Source organism: Oreochromis aureus, linkage group 2 (genome assembly GCF_013358895.1).
Source record: "Oreochromis aureus strain Israel breed Guangdong linkage group 2, ZZ_aureus, whole genome shotgun sequence".
Taxonomy (NCBI): Eukaryota; Metazoa; Chordata; class Actinopteri; order Cichliformes; family Cichlidae; genus Oreochromis; species Oreochromis aureus.
Genome location: NC_052943.1, coordinates 8,445,410 through 8,459,960, shown reverse-complemented (window position 1 = coordinate 8,459,960; position 14,551 = coordinate 8,445,410).

Genomic DNA, 14,551 nt, shown 5'->3' with positions numbered 1-14,551 from the left:
GTGTTGTCTGTTTTGTTAATGTTGGTTTATAATGGAGCACTGTAACAAAAAATAATTTCCCCCAAGTATTCTGATTCTGATTCTGATTCTGAAACACCCAGGAAAGCAGGCTGATGAGTAATCACAGATCTTTCTTTTTGAACTTACACATAAGCTTTATTTGATGTGCTTAACTGTGTTATTTTGGTATTTATCATTTGGTCCATATTTTTTTGTAGTTTTGCCTCTGTACAACACCACAGGCAAAAAACAAGCAATAAGTTGTTTAAGTTATTGAAGCAAAGACCTTCAGCTTTAATTCACTGGTGTTTATTGATGAGCAGCACGATGAGTTCTCAAGTGTACAGATCTATGCTCTTTGCTGAGATTCAGCCAAATGTTGCAAAACTGATCAGCCGGTGCAGAGGCATCATGAACTAAATGACCTAAAGCATACTGCTATAGCAACTGAAGAATTTCTTAAGGCAGACAAATGGGATATTCTTCAATGGCCAAGACAGTCACCTGATCTCAGCCCGAGAGAGCATGCTTTTCACGTACTGAAGACAAAGCTGAATGCAGAAAGACTCACAAGCAAATGGCAACTTAAAGCAGCTGCAGTAAATGCCCAGCAGAGCATCTCAGGGGAAGCAGTACAGCTTTTGGTGATGTCCATGGGTTCGTGACTTAAGGCAGTTATCGAGTGCACAGGATTTTTTAATAAAATTATTAAAAACAAGATTTTTTAAAATTATGAGAGCTGGTTCAGTTATTGTTTGAACCCCTGAAAATATGGGTATAAAAAAAAGTTAATGCAGTAATGTAAAAACTCTTGAACTAAAACTGAAAGTCTTCACTTAAATCCCACATTGACTATTTCGCTGTGATGGTATACAGAGGAAAAACTACAAAAAAATGTCTTATGTCCATCAAAAAATATAGCCCTAATTTAATCAATGAGCCAGTGAGATGACTCGTGTGCTTGAGGCATAATCTCATATCTTTGATATTAGGTTTATTCATTTAAATTTGCATTAATGAAGAGCAATATTTGAGAAGTGAGGATTTGCTTATATGTATACCAGTGTGTATTACTGTTAAACTGCATAAATTTTAAGTACTCTGCAATGACATGAGAATAGAGCACAGTATCAGGGCTCTGTATGTGTGTTCTCTTCTATGTTTCCTCCCACAGTCCAAAGACAACGCTTGTTAGGTTAACAGATTCTAAATTGGCCATGCAATAGTTGCCTGTCCCTGGTGAGTGTATCACATCTCTTGCCCCATAACAGCAGGGATAGCCTCCAGCCCTCTCGCAAAACTTCATTGGAAAATCAGCTAAGTGGATAGATGGATGGATGTTAATGTTTCAGTACATTGTGGTAGCAGTTGCCAAAAATTTGGTCGTCTCTGGCACATTCTGATGCCACTGTTCCAGTCAACAACAGTAAAACCATCAGCGTGAACATCTTGTTACGATGCAGCGCTCATGGAAAACTTAGCTTCTGGTAGGAAACAGATCTCCCTCTGGCAAACCACACAGATTTCTCAGAAACAGCTTCAGGAACTCTCAAAAAGGCCAAAGCCATTGGCCTAGCCTCAAACATCCCCATATCTCAGTCCGGTCAATGATCCATAAGATATACAAGCCCAATCCACACAGGTCGTATCCTACAAACAAATAACCCAATCAGAAGGAGTAAACTTGGAAAATGACACTGTGATGACTTGTGGAAGAAAATGTACTGACAAAAGTGCCAGTTGGTCAATAGTAGGCATTCCTGGTTGAGTAGATAACACTCTTGTATATTCCCTTCTGCATATGTCAGTCAAAAGTGTTTTATGATTCTTTTATTTATTTACTTCAGTGTTGAGATTAGTTTTACATGTATCCACCCACTTTGTATTCCTAACAGAACTGTCATATTATCATAACTACAAGCCAGATTTTTTTTTTTTTAATGTTTGTTTGTATTGGGGAGCCTGGGCTGCCTCCTGTTATTTCATGCCATCACGGGACATTTTTAAATGACATAGCTTTAAGGATGAGACCTCTTTGTTTGGCCCATAGCTCTTTATCCTATTAAATTTGTAGTAGATGGTAAACTCAGAGAAGTGCACTGAAGTGATGAAGAGAATCAGGATCTACATATTAAGTGTTCTTCTAACATATGATCCAAATTTCTGTGTGTAAAAAGCAAAACTCTTAACATTACTTCCACAGCACTGAATGAAATTAATTTCTTTATATTGTAGTGTTTGGGCATCTAGTTATCCTTCATATGGTTCAGTTATATTTTAAGGATATAATACACATTTGTAGACTTAACCACATACCTTGCTGAAAAGCTGTATTATGTGCTCTATAAAGTGTATTGATTGTGCTCAGTGTGACTCAGGATTATGCTTCATTTAGTCTTTTTTTCCACTGCAGCTGTGTGTAGGTCTCCATTGGCAGTCCATCCATCCATCCACCCATCTATTTTATACCGTTTATCCAGGACTGGGTCACAGGGGAGCAGGCTAAGCAGAGAAGCCCAGACTGCCCTCTCCCCTGCCACCTCCTCCAGCTTGTCTGGGGGAACACCAAGGCATTACCAGGCCAGCCAAGAGATGTAATCTCTCCAGCGTGTCCTGGGTCTGCCACTACTCCTCCCAGAGGGACATGCCCGGAACTCCTCACCCAGGAGGAGTAGCGGCTCTACTCCGATCCCCTCCCAGATGGCCGGGTTCCTCACCCTGTCTCTAAGGGAGAGGCCAGGCACTCTTCGGCGAAAGCTAATTTCCGCCACTTGTATCTGTGATCTTGTTCTTTCGGTCACTACCCAAATCTTGTGACCATAGGTGAAATCGAGTGCTTCGCTTTTACACTCAGTTTCCTCTTCACCAAGACGAATTGGTACAGCATCCGCATCCCTGTAGCCACAGCACCAATCCGTCAGCTGATCTCCCGCTCCCCTCACTCGTGAAAAAGACCCCAAGATACCTAAAGTCCTCTACTTGGGGCAGTAACTCGTCCCTGACCCAGAGTGGGCACTCCCCCCTTTTCCTGCTGAGAACCATGGTCTCAGACTTGGAGGTGCTGATGCTCATTCCCACAGCACACTCATCTGTAAACCACTCCAGTGCGAGCTGGAGGTCGTCACCTGATGATGTCATCAGAACCACATCACCTGCGAAAAGCATAGATGAGATTCTGAGTCACTGTCAATTTCACCTTTATTAAAACAAACTTACAGGTCAAGGCTGAAGACTATTACACTGTAGGAACATAATGTTAGACTCTGACTAGATGGACATTTGAGGCAGTAAAGTCTGAATTCTGAAGTACTGCAACTGATCAATAAATTGACAAACAAAAAGTGAAGCAAAATAAAGTCACCTGCCTTGGTTAAGTTGTGTTTCTATGAGGCAGAGATCTTATGCTAGGTCTACTTTCTGCAGTTGTAATTATAGTGCAAGACGCTGATGTGTGCCAGTTGAGATACTTTGTTTGCTGATCTGGCCCCTCATTTCTAATTACAAAATGCCAAACTTTATTCTGTTTCTCACAGGTCGACAGCTAGGCTGTTCATGCTTCATAGCACTTCTCTCTCTCAGGCTATTTCCCCCATACCCTAACCTAATATTGACTGGAATAAGAAATCCAAAGCTGCTGTAAACATTCAAGTGTCTGACAAGCCTACTTCCAATTTCACAGATACAGGCCTTCGAGTTATTATGGCAAAAATAAACCACAGGCTCGCTGTGCGGTAAAGAGAAAAAGACAATATAGTTTTCTGTGCAAGGTCTTCCAATTTTGAACACAAAAGTGTCAGGATTGTGCAGGGAAAGCTAAATTGAAATATAGTTGATTCTTGTCAATAGCACACAATTTTACAGGTTAATGTGCTGCATCTACAGGGATTTTGTTTTAAATGATGTTAATAATTGGCACTGAAGGAGCCAGTGTTTACCTTTAAAGCTAATCCCAGCTCGGGTCAAGCCTGTGCCTTGCTACAATTTGAGTGATTCTACTCCTTCTGTACTTTCAGGGCTTGAAGGGGTCAGAAAACCATGTCAATGTGTCTCTCAGTTTAATTCTATTAAGCGCAGGTTCAAGCTCCAAATTAAAATGCAAATTACCTCAGTAATAAAAGCGAGCAAGAGTACAGGCAGAGATAAGGTACATCCTTCCCTTTCAATGCCAGCGCTTATGAAGTACAAACCTCCTTTTAATGTAAAACTTAATTTAATTCTAAAGAACAAAGTGTCTCAAAACTCATTGTCTCTCAACAGGTTCTGTCCAACTTGTGTCATGTTTAAAACAAAAAGGAGTGATAGCTTCAAAGCACACTGTGTCTTTTTCTCATTTTATGACCGGAGATAGTTTCTGTATTACGTTTACAGCTTCTGTGCAGTTCTTTTGGTAGCTCCAGGTCCAGCTGCATTGAATTCAAATAACTGTATATCTGTCAACATGATTTATGTATTGGGTAAATATGATTCTTTTTAATCCCATTCTGTCTAAATTGCCTAAAAACTCTAAAGTACCTTGGGTGCCCTAAAGCACCTGAGTTGAGGCCAGCTTTCCTCATATTGACCATGGTCTTGTTAAGCCAGCTTTTCTGCTTTCTTACACCCAAGCCAAAGCTAATAAATATAGTGGCAGCAAGGGTATTATAAAATGGCTCAGTTAAAAACATAAATATCTGGAAATGTCTGTTTCAGTAGGTGGATGTGATTCCTGAATTTCGTCTTCAATTGTCAACGTGAGCAGTCTTGTTTCGCTGTCTTCTGCCTCCTTGGTTTCCCGCAGCTTTCTCAGCGAGAGCTCTGTACCTTTTGGGCACATGTTACCAAGTATATGAGGTGAGTGTCAGCATCAAGGAGATAACAGCTTGACGTCTCGCTGGTCTGTTATCACTGTGCAATGCTCCAAAGCAGCACAGCTGCAGGAACAGAAGTCTTATCAATCCCTGAGCTAAGGTGAGAGAGCAGCAGAAGGATGAGTCTCGAAACCTGACTAGAATTAGCCTTTCAGGCTACCCCCAACAACACCCTTTTAGTCCATACACGAAGATAGTCCAAGTAATATTTTGAAAGGCTGACCTTTGCTTGCCTATAAGAAAAAAAGGGAACGAATCAGCGGTCTAATCTGAGCTCTTTAGTCACTCAAGGACAATTAGCATAGTGCCCTACGCCACAGCAGGTGACTCAGACAGCTGATGGCTCAGTGCATAACAATTAGGGCTGTAAAAAAAATAAATAATAAAATTCAGCTACTGTGGTAGGCAGTTTGTCTACCACATAGCAGGCAAACTGTTCACCTCGAATATTAAGTCACTTCTAGGCATAAGATAAAATAATAAAAATAGCAAAACATGCCCAGCACAAGAGAGCACTACCATAAATTTCAGAAACAGATTTGTAGATGGTGAAGCAGACATGCACCGTTTCAGTATATCCCTCCTAAGCCAAATGTACTGTATTTGATACATGTGTTTTTGAGACTTCTACATCATCAATGTGATCTTTTTCCTCCTTCAAAAATAAATAAGTTGTACAGTACATTTTTAAGTAATAAATTACAAAAAATCTGAATTAACAAATATGATGATACCAATATATGCAAATTGCTATTTGATTGGTTTTGTAACATTTCATCTGAAGGTTAAATAGATACTAAATTTAAGAAAATATATATAGTTTTAGTTTTTTTGCAATTATTTCATGGTTCAGGCTTTAGGGGGATATGAGATTGTTTGTTTGGTTATCGCAAAGATAACTTTCACCTCCTCAGTTATCTTGCACCTAAAATACAAGATAGAATCTTTCATAAGCACAGTGAATAGTTAAAAGGTTCAGCAGGACTGTGCTGAAAGGAGTAGAGCATTTCAAGTGAATATATTTTGTTTTATAAATGAACATCTGGTAAATGCCCGCTGGCTGTTCTTCACCTTTCTTGTGGATGTGGGCTGAGTTGTAAACAATACATAATAGATAACTCTTGTACTCTGAAGTGTTTTGGTCTGTATCAAGGCCATGTGCAGTAGCAGTTGTTGCTTGTCATAAACTATGTAGGATGACAGAGAACCTACGGTAATGTGCAAAAATCTGGAGCCATCTTTCATTTCTTCATATTTTGCTCCCAAAGAGCCGGATTTTCATTTATTTATTACTTTGAACAATTTCAATGGACTTCAGAAGATCTGTTAACTGTTTACTGTAGCCTTATCAGAAATGGTCTCAGAACAAGATACAAATACAGCAATATAAATGTATAAAGTACCATAATTTAAAAAAGTCATTGACATTCTTAGATTAACATGTGTACATGGGGGTGTGAGGTGTGCAGCATTATTGCACATGAGAAATACTGACAGTTGTAAGCAACAGTACCAGTGACCAATTAAATAACAGTGTTACAGTAAAGTGGCAGTGCAGGTCTGAGACAATATTTCTAGACTGGAGAGTCTAGTTGAGGAGTCTAATGGCTTGATAATAAAAGCTGTTCTTCAATCTAGTAGTCCATGCAGCCATAATCCTGTATCGTTAGCCTGATGGTAACAAGGAGGATAGCTGGTGTGCTGGATAGCTATTGTCTTCGATAATGCTGCAGCCCTTAGATTTACTTAATGAAGGCTCTTGCCAGTGATGTTCTCTGCTGTCTCCACCACTGTCTGTAGCGATCTCTGGCTGTTGGCAGAGGAATATCCATATTAAAACCCATCAGCAAGCTCTCGACTTTGCTCCTGTAGAGGTTGCAGGAGCTGTTGGCATTCTACCTAAGTTTCCTTAGGAAGTATAGCCACAATGTATGTGAGAAGGGTCCAAGATATCTCTTTAGTAATGTTCACACCTAGAAACTTGAAGCTGCTAACCTTTTTAACCTTAAACCACTGATGGCCCAGTGTTCTCCTCTTTGTTGTTTCCTTTACTCCACTAGCATTTCTTTTGTAGTGCTGATGTTGAGATAGAGTTTGTTTTCCTGGCACCAGTTATTTAGTGCCTTCACTTCCTCCACGATGGTCGCCTGAAAATGTTGGAGCTTAGGAGCAGAGTTGTGAGTGAACAAGGAGTACAAAAGGGGACTAAGCACACAGCCCTGCAGTGTTCCTGCATTTGTGATGAGTGAGGAGGAACTCTCACTACTTGGGTCCTGTTTGTGAGGAAGTCTAAAACATTCCAAGCCCAAGGTCACTGAGTTTGGTGACCAAATCATCAAAGAGATGATGCTGTTGAAGGTTGTGTTTCCTTTTTCTATATAGGTGGGGACAGTGTTTCTTGCTAAGGTGATGGTGTCGTCCATGGTTCTGTTCCTTCTGTAGGCAAACTGAAGAGGGTCCTGCATGTCAAGGAGGAACAAGTGTGTCTTTTGGCCCACCAGTCAAGCAGTCAAGGCACTTTATGATGACTGCTGTTAGGGTGACATCATTTAGACATGAGACCACATGAGACCACTTGTTTCTTGGTGGCAGGAATGATGGTGGATGCCTTGAAGGATGGTTACATCAGTGATTGTCTACAGCCATCTGTAAAACATAGTGGAGGCTCGGTCATGGTTTTGAGCTGGATTTTAGCCAGCGGTGTTGGAGAACTTGTCCGAATTGATGCAGAAAAATACAGTTAGAATTTTATCCACCATGCAATATCATCTGGAAAGCACCTGATTGTCGACAACTTCCTTTTTCAGCATGGTAATGATGCCAAATGCACTGCCAGTGCAGTAAAAGCATATCTGGATAGAAAACACACACTTAACAGTCATGGACTGGCTTTCCCAGAGCCAAGACCTCAAAATTACTGAAGCAGTGTGCAATTTTCATGACAGAGAATGAAGAAAAGGCAGGCAACATCCAAAGAAGAGCTTTGAAAGTCCTTCAAGAATTATTTCTGAAGACTACTTAAAGAAATTACAAGAAAGCTGGCTGAGAGAGTTCATAGAGGTCATTACAAATATTGACTTTCAAGCTCGTTAGAACTGTACAAACCTTTCCTTTTTATAGTGTATTTGTTTATATGCTGTATTTCCATGTATGTTTGGACAGTTATCAATCAATCACTGCAAATATTTCCTGCAAATATAAAGAAATCAAGGGCGATTCAAGATTTTTACCCAGTGCTGTAGGCAAGTAAATAATTGTTTGATGAAGCTGTAATGCTTCTACTTCTTCTTCTTCTTCTTCTTCTTTTTTTTTTTTTTTGCGTAGCTTGTAATGTATATCAGGGTGCATAATTTCCCAAAATAAAGATAAAATGGCATGTGCGAGCACTCATGAGTGAAGCACAAGGGAGCTCTGGTGAAGATTCCTCAAAATTTTTACTTTCTTCAATCACACATTAAATGCTGCTTGGATGGGCATGTTAGCAATTTCATCTAACAAAACCCAAGGCTATTCAAGGAAGAACAGGCAGGGTGCGCAAGGAATTATAAGATTATGGCCCTTAACGACCAAATGAGGCGAGTAGCAGTCTCATTAAAAAGAGCTTGATTGCTGCGATTGTCTCAAAGCATGTGCTCTTTATTATTAGGTTGAGTCCAAATATTTTAGCTCATGCCAATTCTTTTTACTCTTATATTAATATCCATTTAAATAAATATGGTTTATCTAGAGTCAAAAGCAAATATTCTTTTCAATGAAATTGGGAGCAGATTTTTTTTCAACATTTTTTTTTTAAGGGAAAGGGTACAAGTACGTTGGGCCACAAATACATCTATATATTGAACAGTTCTAATTCACTGATTTAGTCAGTGTTGTAATCATTTTTTTGTCATGCTAATTTAATAATGTTTCTGATAGCATATAGTATTTCCCAATATAAGTAGAACAAAACCATGAAATTGAACAAAATTACTTTTTCTCTAAATGAAACCAAGCTCTCTGCTGTGGAGTTAACCTTAGCACCACATGACCTTCTGTTCATATTCTAGCTTCCATAATGAAAGGCGTGGGGAAGTACTTGCTCATAGGGTTCTGGTATTACATAAGTGACTGTGGAGACATTGAGGGCGAGCCAAAAATTAATCGGTGCGATTAATTACAAGAGCCATATGGTCAGCAGCGTCTCAGTGCCATTTCCAGTTAGACTGCTTGGGAGGTGCTTGGAGGCCTGCTGACATTTACACAAAGTCCCTGAATCCAATATTACAGGCTACAGTCTCTCTCTCTCTCTCTCTCTCTCCCTCACACACACTTACACTCGCTCTGTCACAAAAGCATTAAAGAAAACAAGCTTACATTTTATCTAGTAATTAAAAAATATAATTATAATAAAAGACCTCATGATTACAAGTTCAGATCTCACAATTATAGGAAAAGTTATGGTATTGTAACTTGTAATCGTCTGGTTAATTAAAATGGACTACATCTTTCCTTTCCTTTTTTAATGGAAGTGAAAACCCACCACAGACAGTGTGAAACTAGGACGTAGCTACAATGATGGCACCCATTGGTTTGTGAAGTCCAATTCACAAACCAATTCACAAACCATCGACATCTCCACGTTTTGAAACCTGTAATGTTAAGGCAGATTTGATTGGCTTGTCAATCACAAGTCACCGGCCACCTCGGATATTCCTCCTTTCTGACACATAGAATGACCTTTTTTTTTTTTTTAAGGTTTTATTCAGTAAGACACAAAAAAAGTTTGACTAAGATGATAAACACAGCAGGAAAGTGTTTACAGAAGCCCACATCATCCTTCACTCCTGGAAGTACTCTGTGTTATAGGTTTAAATGGGCTGACTATGAAACAGAAAACCATTTGGTCAGTTGTCATTGACGTCACTAGTAGAAATAATAAATGTAGAAGTATTGCTGTTACATGTTGGACTGCGTTTAAGACTTTCAGTGAGCTGTATTATCGCTGTTACTTTAAATGTAACATCAACTGCATACTTGAAAAACACCATAATAACAAAATGACCAGGCAAACAATGACAGCAGTATTTGAAACGCCGCCAAGTCAGCTGGGTGCATTTCAAATGCAGGACTTTATATCAACAAAGCATTAGTTAAGCAGTTCATGCGGGAAGAGAGTGACTTCCAGCTGGTCAGACTGCAGCATAATGACTCGAGATGGTTCTGTGATAGACTCACGACCTGTTCAGGGTGTATCCTGCCTCTCGCCCACTCACCATGGCCGTGAATTAAACAAGTGGAAGAAAACTCATGGATGGATGGAAAGGTGGCTTGAGATGCTGCCACAGTGTGAACATACTAGTATTAATGACACCCACACATTACATCACTGTTTCTCAATGTCTCATACATGGGAATGTGACAATGCCACGATCACCTACAGTCTTGTCGTAGTGTTGAACTATTTCAGTTTAAGCTCTCGATGTTATTTATTTCTTTTCTTGCCAAAATTACCCCTTTTCCTGTGTCTCCTATGCTTCCTTGTCTGCGTCTTCCTGTGTTTGCGTATGTGCGCTTCTCATCTTTCAGCGTTTACAAAAGAACAATACAGTGATTAAAAAAACCCCACCACCAGTTAACAGTTGGTAAAATGCAAATAAACCGCTCAATGTTTTATTGTCTGTTTTTTCCCAGCCGTCCCTCAGTTTACTAAATAATCCTGCTTTGTCCTTGGGGGAAACTTTTAGGTTTTTCACTCCTAAGTCATTTTCCCTACCATGGCTTCTTGTATCTGGATACAAGTTTGTTGTTTGAATGCTGAATTAGAAAGTAAGGACACTGGGTGCTCAAACTGAGTAGAAAAGCACTATATACAGTAAATACAGTCCATTTATCTATAGGTAACAACAGTTCATAATTAGAGGCTTAACTTTTCATAATTATGAGATGAAGTGGTTTGAGTAATCAATAAGACTAGGAAAGTGCTACGTAAATGCATTCAGTTAATTACTGACTGATGAGTAATCATGCAATAGGAATTCATAATGCTTTTTGTGTGTGTGTGTGTGTGTGTGTGTGTGTGTGTGTGTGTGTGTGTGTGTGTGTGTGTGTGTGTGTGCATGCTTCCTTAACCACACTCCACTGTTACCAATTTCCATAAATATTTACTTCCACCAGTCATTTATTATTATTAAACCATAAAACCTTTGTTGGCGTTGAACAATATTTAAAACATTGGTGACTCCCCCCTGAAAGGAACACGTCATTAGTGACTAGACTTCAGCACAGGTCACAGATTTTTTTCACTTCTTCCTAGCGACTATATGTAAGTATGAATGGGAAATTGAAGTTAATAACAGCAGAGAAGATTCAAGAGCTTTCTTAATCAAAATGACAGGTGACCGTACAGCGTTAAAAATGACAAAGCAGAGGATAGCGCTAACACACTCCTCAGAAATTAGATGGATACTGTCCCACCTGCCAAAGGCTGTATGAGTCATGGTAGACACTAGTTACATGGTGAGTGTGCTGTATACACAGCAGCCGTATTAATCATGCATACATTCCCGTAGGGAGTGTAAGGATTTTTCAGCTCCAACTCCACATCTCCCTGCTGATAAACACTTTTCTTGGCCAGAGGTGCAACATGTAGGGAACTCTGAATAATTGTGTAAGCAGTGCAGTTAGTATCAAGAATGGTTTTTTCAAATACCTGCAATGTGTTGTACTGTTGCATTGCACTGATGATGAACAACACCTAAGAATCACTGTAAATATAATGAGTATTTCTATGAGTTTATGTTATACACTAATTGGCCATTTTAATAGGTACACCTGGTCAACTACTCACTGATGCAAAAATCCAATCAGTCAATCACAAGGCAGCAACTCAGTCCATTTAGTTATGCAGACATGGTCAAGGTGGTCTGCTTAAAATGAAGCCGAGTATTAGAATATGGAAGAAAAGTGATTTACACTAAGTGGCTTTGACTGTGGCTTGGGTGCTGGGTTTGAGGAATTTCAGACACCACAGCTCGACTGTGATTTTCCCACACAGCCAACTCTGGGAAGAGAACAGTCTGAGAAAGAGAAAATATCCAGTGAGCAGCAGAGCTCTGGAATAAATGCCTTGTTGGAAGGCAACAATAACTTAAATAACTACTTGTTACAATCAAGGGATGCAACATGTCTGGAAACACAACACGTTGAACACTGACGCAGCAAAAGAGTATGGATAATATATTTCCAGGTTTGATGAGTCACGGTTTCTAAAGCTAGATTTGGGTGGGTGGGTCAGATATGGTGTAAACAGCATAAATCCTGCCTTGTATAAACGGTTCAGATTACAGAGGTTGAAGGGTGTGGCACACTTTTCTGGGCACACTTGGAATCCCTCAGCACCAACTGAGCATCGTTGGTATCGTTGCTGACGATCTCAATCACTTAATGACTGGAGTCTAACCATCTCTGATGTTTCCAGGAGAATAATGCCACCATGTCATCAAGCTCAAATCATGTCAAACGTTTTTCTTGAGCATGCCACTAAAAGTCCACTGTACCCCAGTGGCCTCCACGGTTACCAGATCTCAATCCAATAAAGCACCGTGTTGGGTGGAATGGCAGATTCACATCATGGATGTGCAGCCTACAAAGTTGCCACAACTTTGTGATGCTATCATGCCAATATGGACCAAAATCTCTGAGGAACGTTTCCAGCACCTTGTTGAATCTCTGTCACATCGGATTAAGGCAGGTCTGAAGGTAACGGCAGTAAAACCTTGTATTGGTATTGTTCAGTGAGCCTTCAGGAACAAATACATGTTTCTCTTTTGATTAGAATTGAACAGACAAAATCACATACAGGGTTCAAATCAGCGAGTGCTGACAATGTGAGTTTGTGTTGGCTGTGCTCGGTGCTGCTTTTCATTAACGTGTAGCATATTGGTGTTTAAATGCACAGACAGTGTTTTCTTGATGTATATTAAGATTTAGTGAGATTTCCATTCATTAGATAATTTAAATGTTTATGCTAGTGTTTAGTACATTTGTTTCAAGACACTGAAAGACAATATCAAGGATTTCATAGTGCTCAACATTTCTAAAGATGAACTGTGTGAGTTTCAGTCAAGTCTATACAGGTCTAGTTTAGAGATTTGGCTTCACATTAAGATTTACACAGTGACAGCATCCAGAGATTTAGCAACAGCCAAGCAGTAGCTGAAAAGAAAAGAATGATCTCAAATCCTCAAACAGCCAATATAAGACAGAATCTGCCTTCCTTTCTCTAATTATTTGTTTATCCTTGTGGGTCAGACCAGCCTAAAGTTAAAAGTAGGTAGCAGTAAAAACTAAGGATGCTTTGTGTAACAGAAATCAAAAGGAAAAAAATTAATATTGCAGAACAGTTCAATAAAAAATGAATGCATGTCCAATACACAGTGATTCTGGAAAGCCAGACTGAGGCACAAGTAATGATCATTTCTGACCAACTGTAAAGCTCAATCTTTGGCGGTTCCGTTGAGCCTCATGACTCTAGAGGTTAAAGAGAATCTGAACAAAATTGCTAACTAAATTATCTCTCAGAGGAACCAGTCGTTTATTATCAAGTCAATTAACCAATGGCACAAACCCACAAAACTCACACATGCCTATCAAATTATTTCATCCTCAAATGCATAAAAAAGGAAGAAAAATCCTGCAAATAATTCCACACATTATCTTTAATTGCACTGGTGTTCACTGGTGTACACTGATGTACTCACTGAGTAACTACCAGCCTTCTATCTAGTATGTTATTATAGCTGTGCCTGTAGTTAGACCTGATGAGGACTTGTCAGAGAAGATCCAAATGTACTTGATTTTCCGTGCAGTGATTGACAACAGCTCCCACTGCCCTAGGATATTCTGTCCTCCTACCATTCCAGGATGATAGGATTGAATGACGGCTTTTCTCTCTCTTCAACAGCATTTTACTTATTAATCACATTGAGCGTATGAACCGTGAAATGAAAGCCAACCCGCTAAACTACTCTGGCCTTGACTAAATAAATGGTCCTCCAAGGGAAATAACTTTCCACGGGATTGGCTCCAAGACTATGCAAAATACCCAAAATATGTTGTAAATCAAACACTGACATCAACCCCGAGGAGGATCAAACGAGCCTCTTTGGAAACTTTAGATTGCGGGAGATTGTTATAAAATAAAAAATACGAAAATTGTAGAAGTCCTTTGTGCACGCTTGTTAATACCAAGTGTGCTTTCATCATTATTATTATTTTTATTTATTTATTTTATTTTTACACTCCTTCAGTCCAGGAAATCCTGGCATGCATGTTGTTTTTGGATTTCGTGGCAAAATCTAGCTAGTGTTACTGCTAATTTAAGAGGAATGCGTTCCAGATAGGATTTAATAAGACACATGTATTTCGCCTAAGAGCAGACTTTAAAAACAGGAGACGTGAACATAGAGTGTAGTATGCCAAGCCAACTCCCAGGGAAACCACAATTTTCTTAACAACATAAATACAGTAGGGCCTAATGCTGCACAGCTTTGCCACATTATATGAAAATGAGTCAGTTGCATCTTTTGATTCATTTAAATGAGCTCAACGAACTGTGAAAAATGTTAATTTTCTTCATGGGGGCCTTTTGTGTTCCATATCCCTAAGGAAATGGCAAGAATACATTTGGAAAGTTGGACCAGCTCAAACTTGGTTTCCATTCAAAA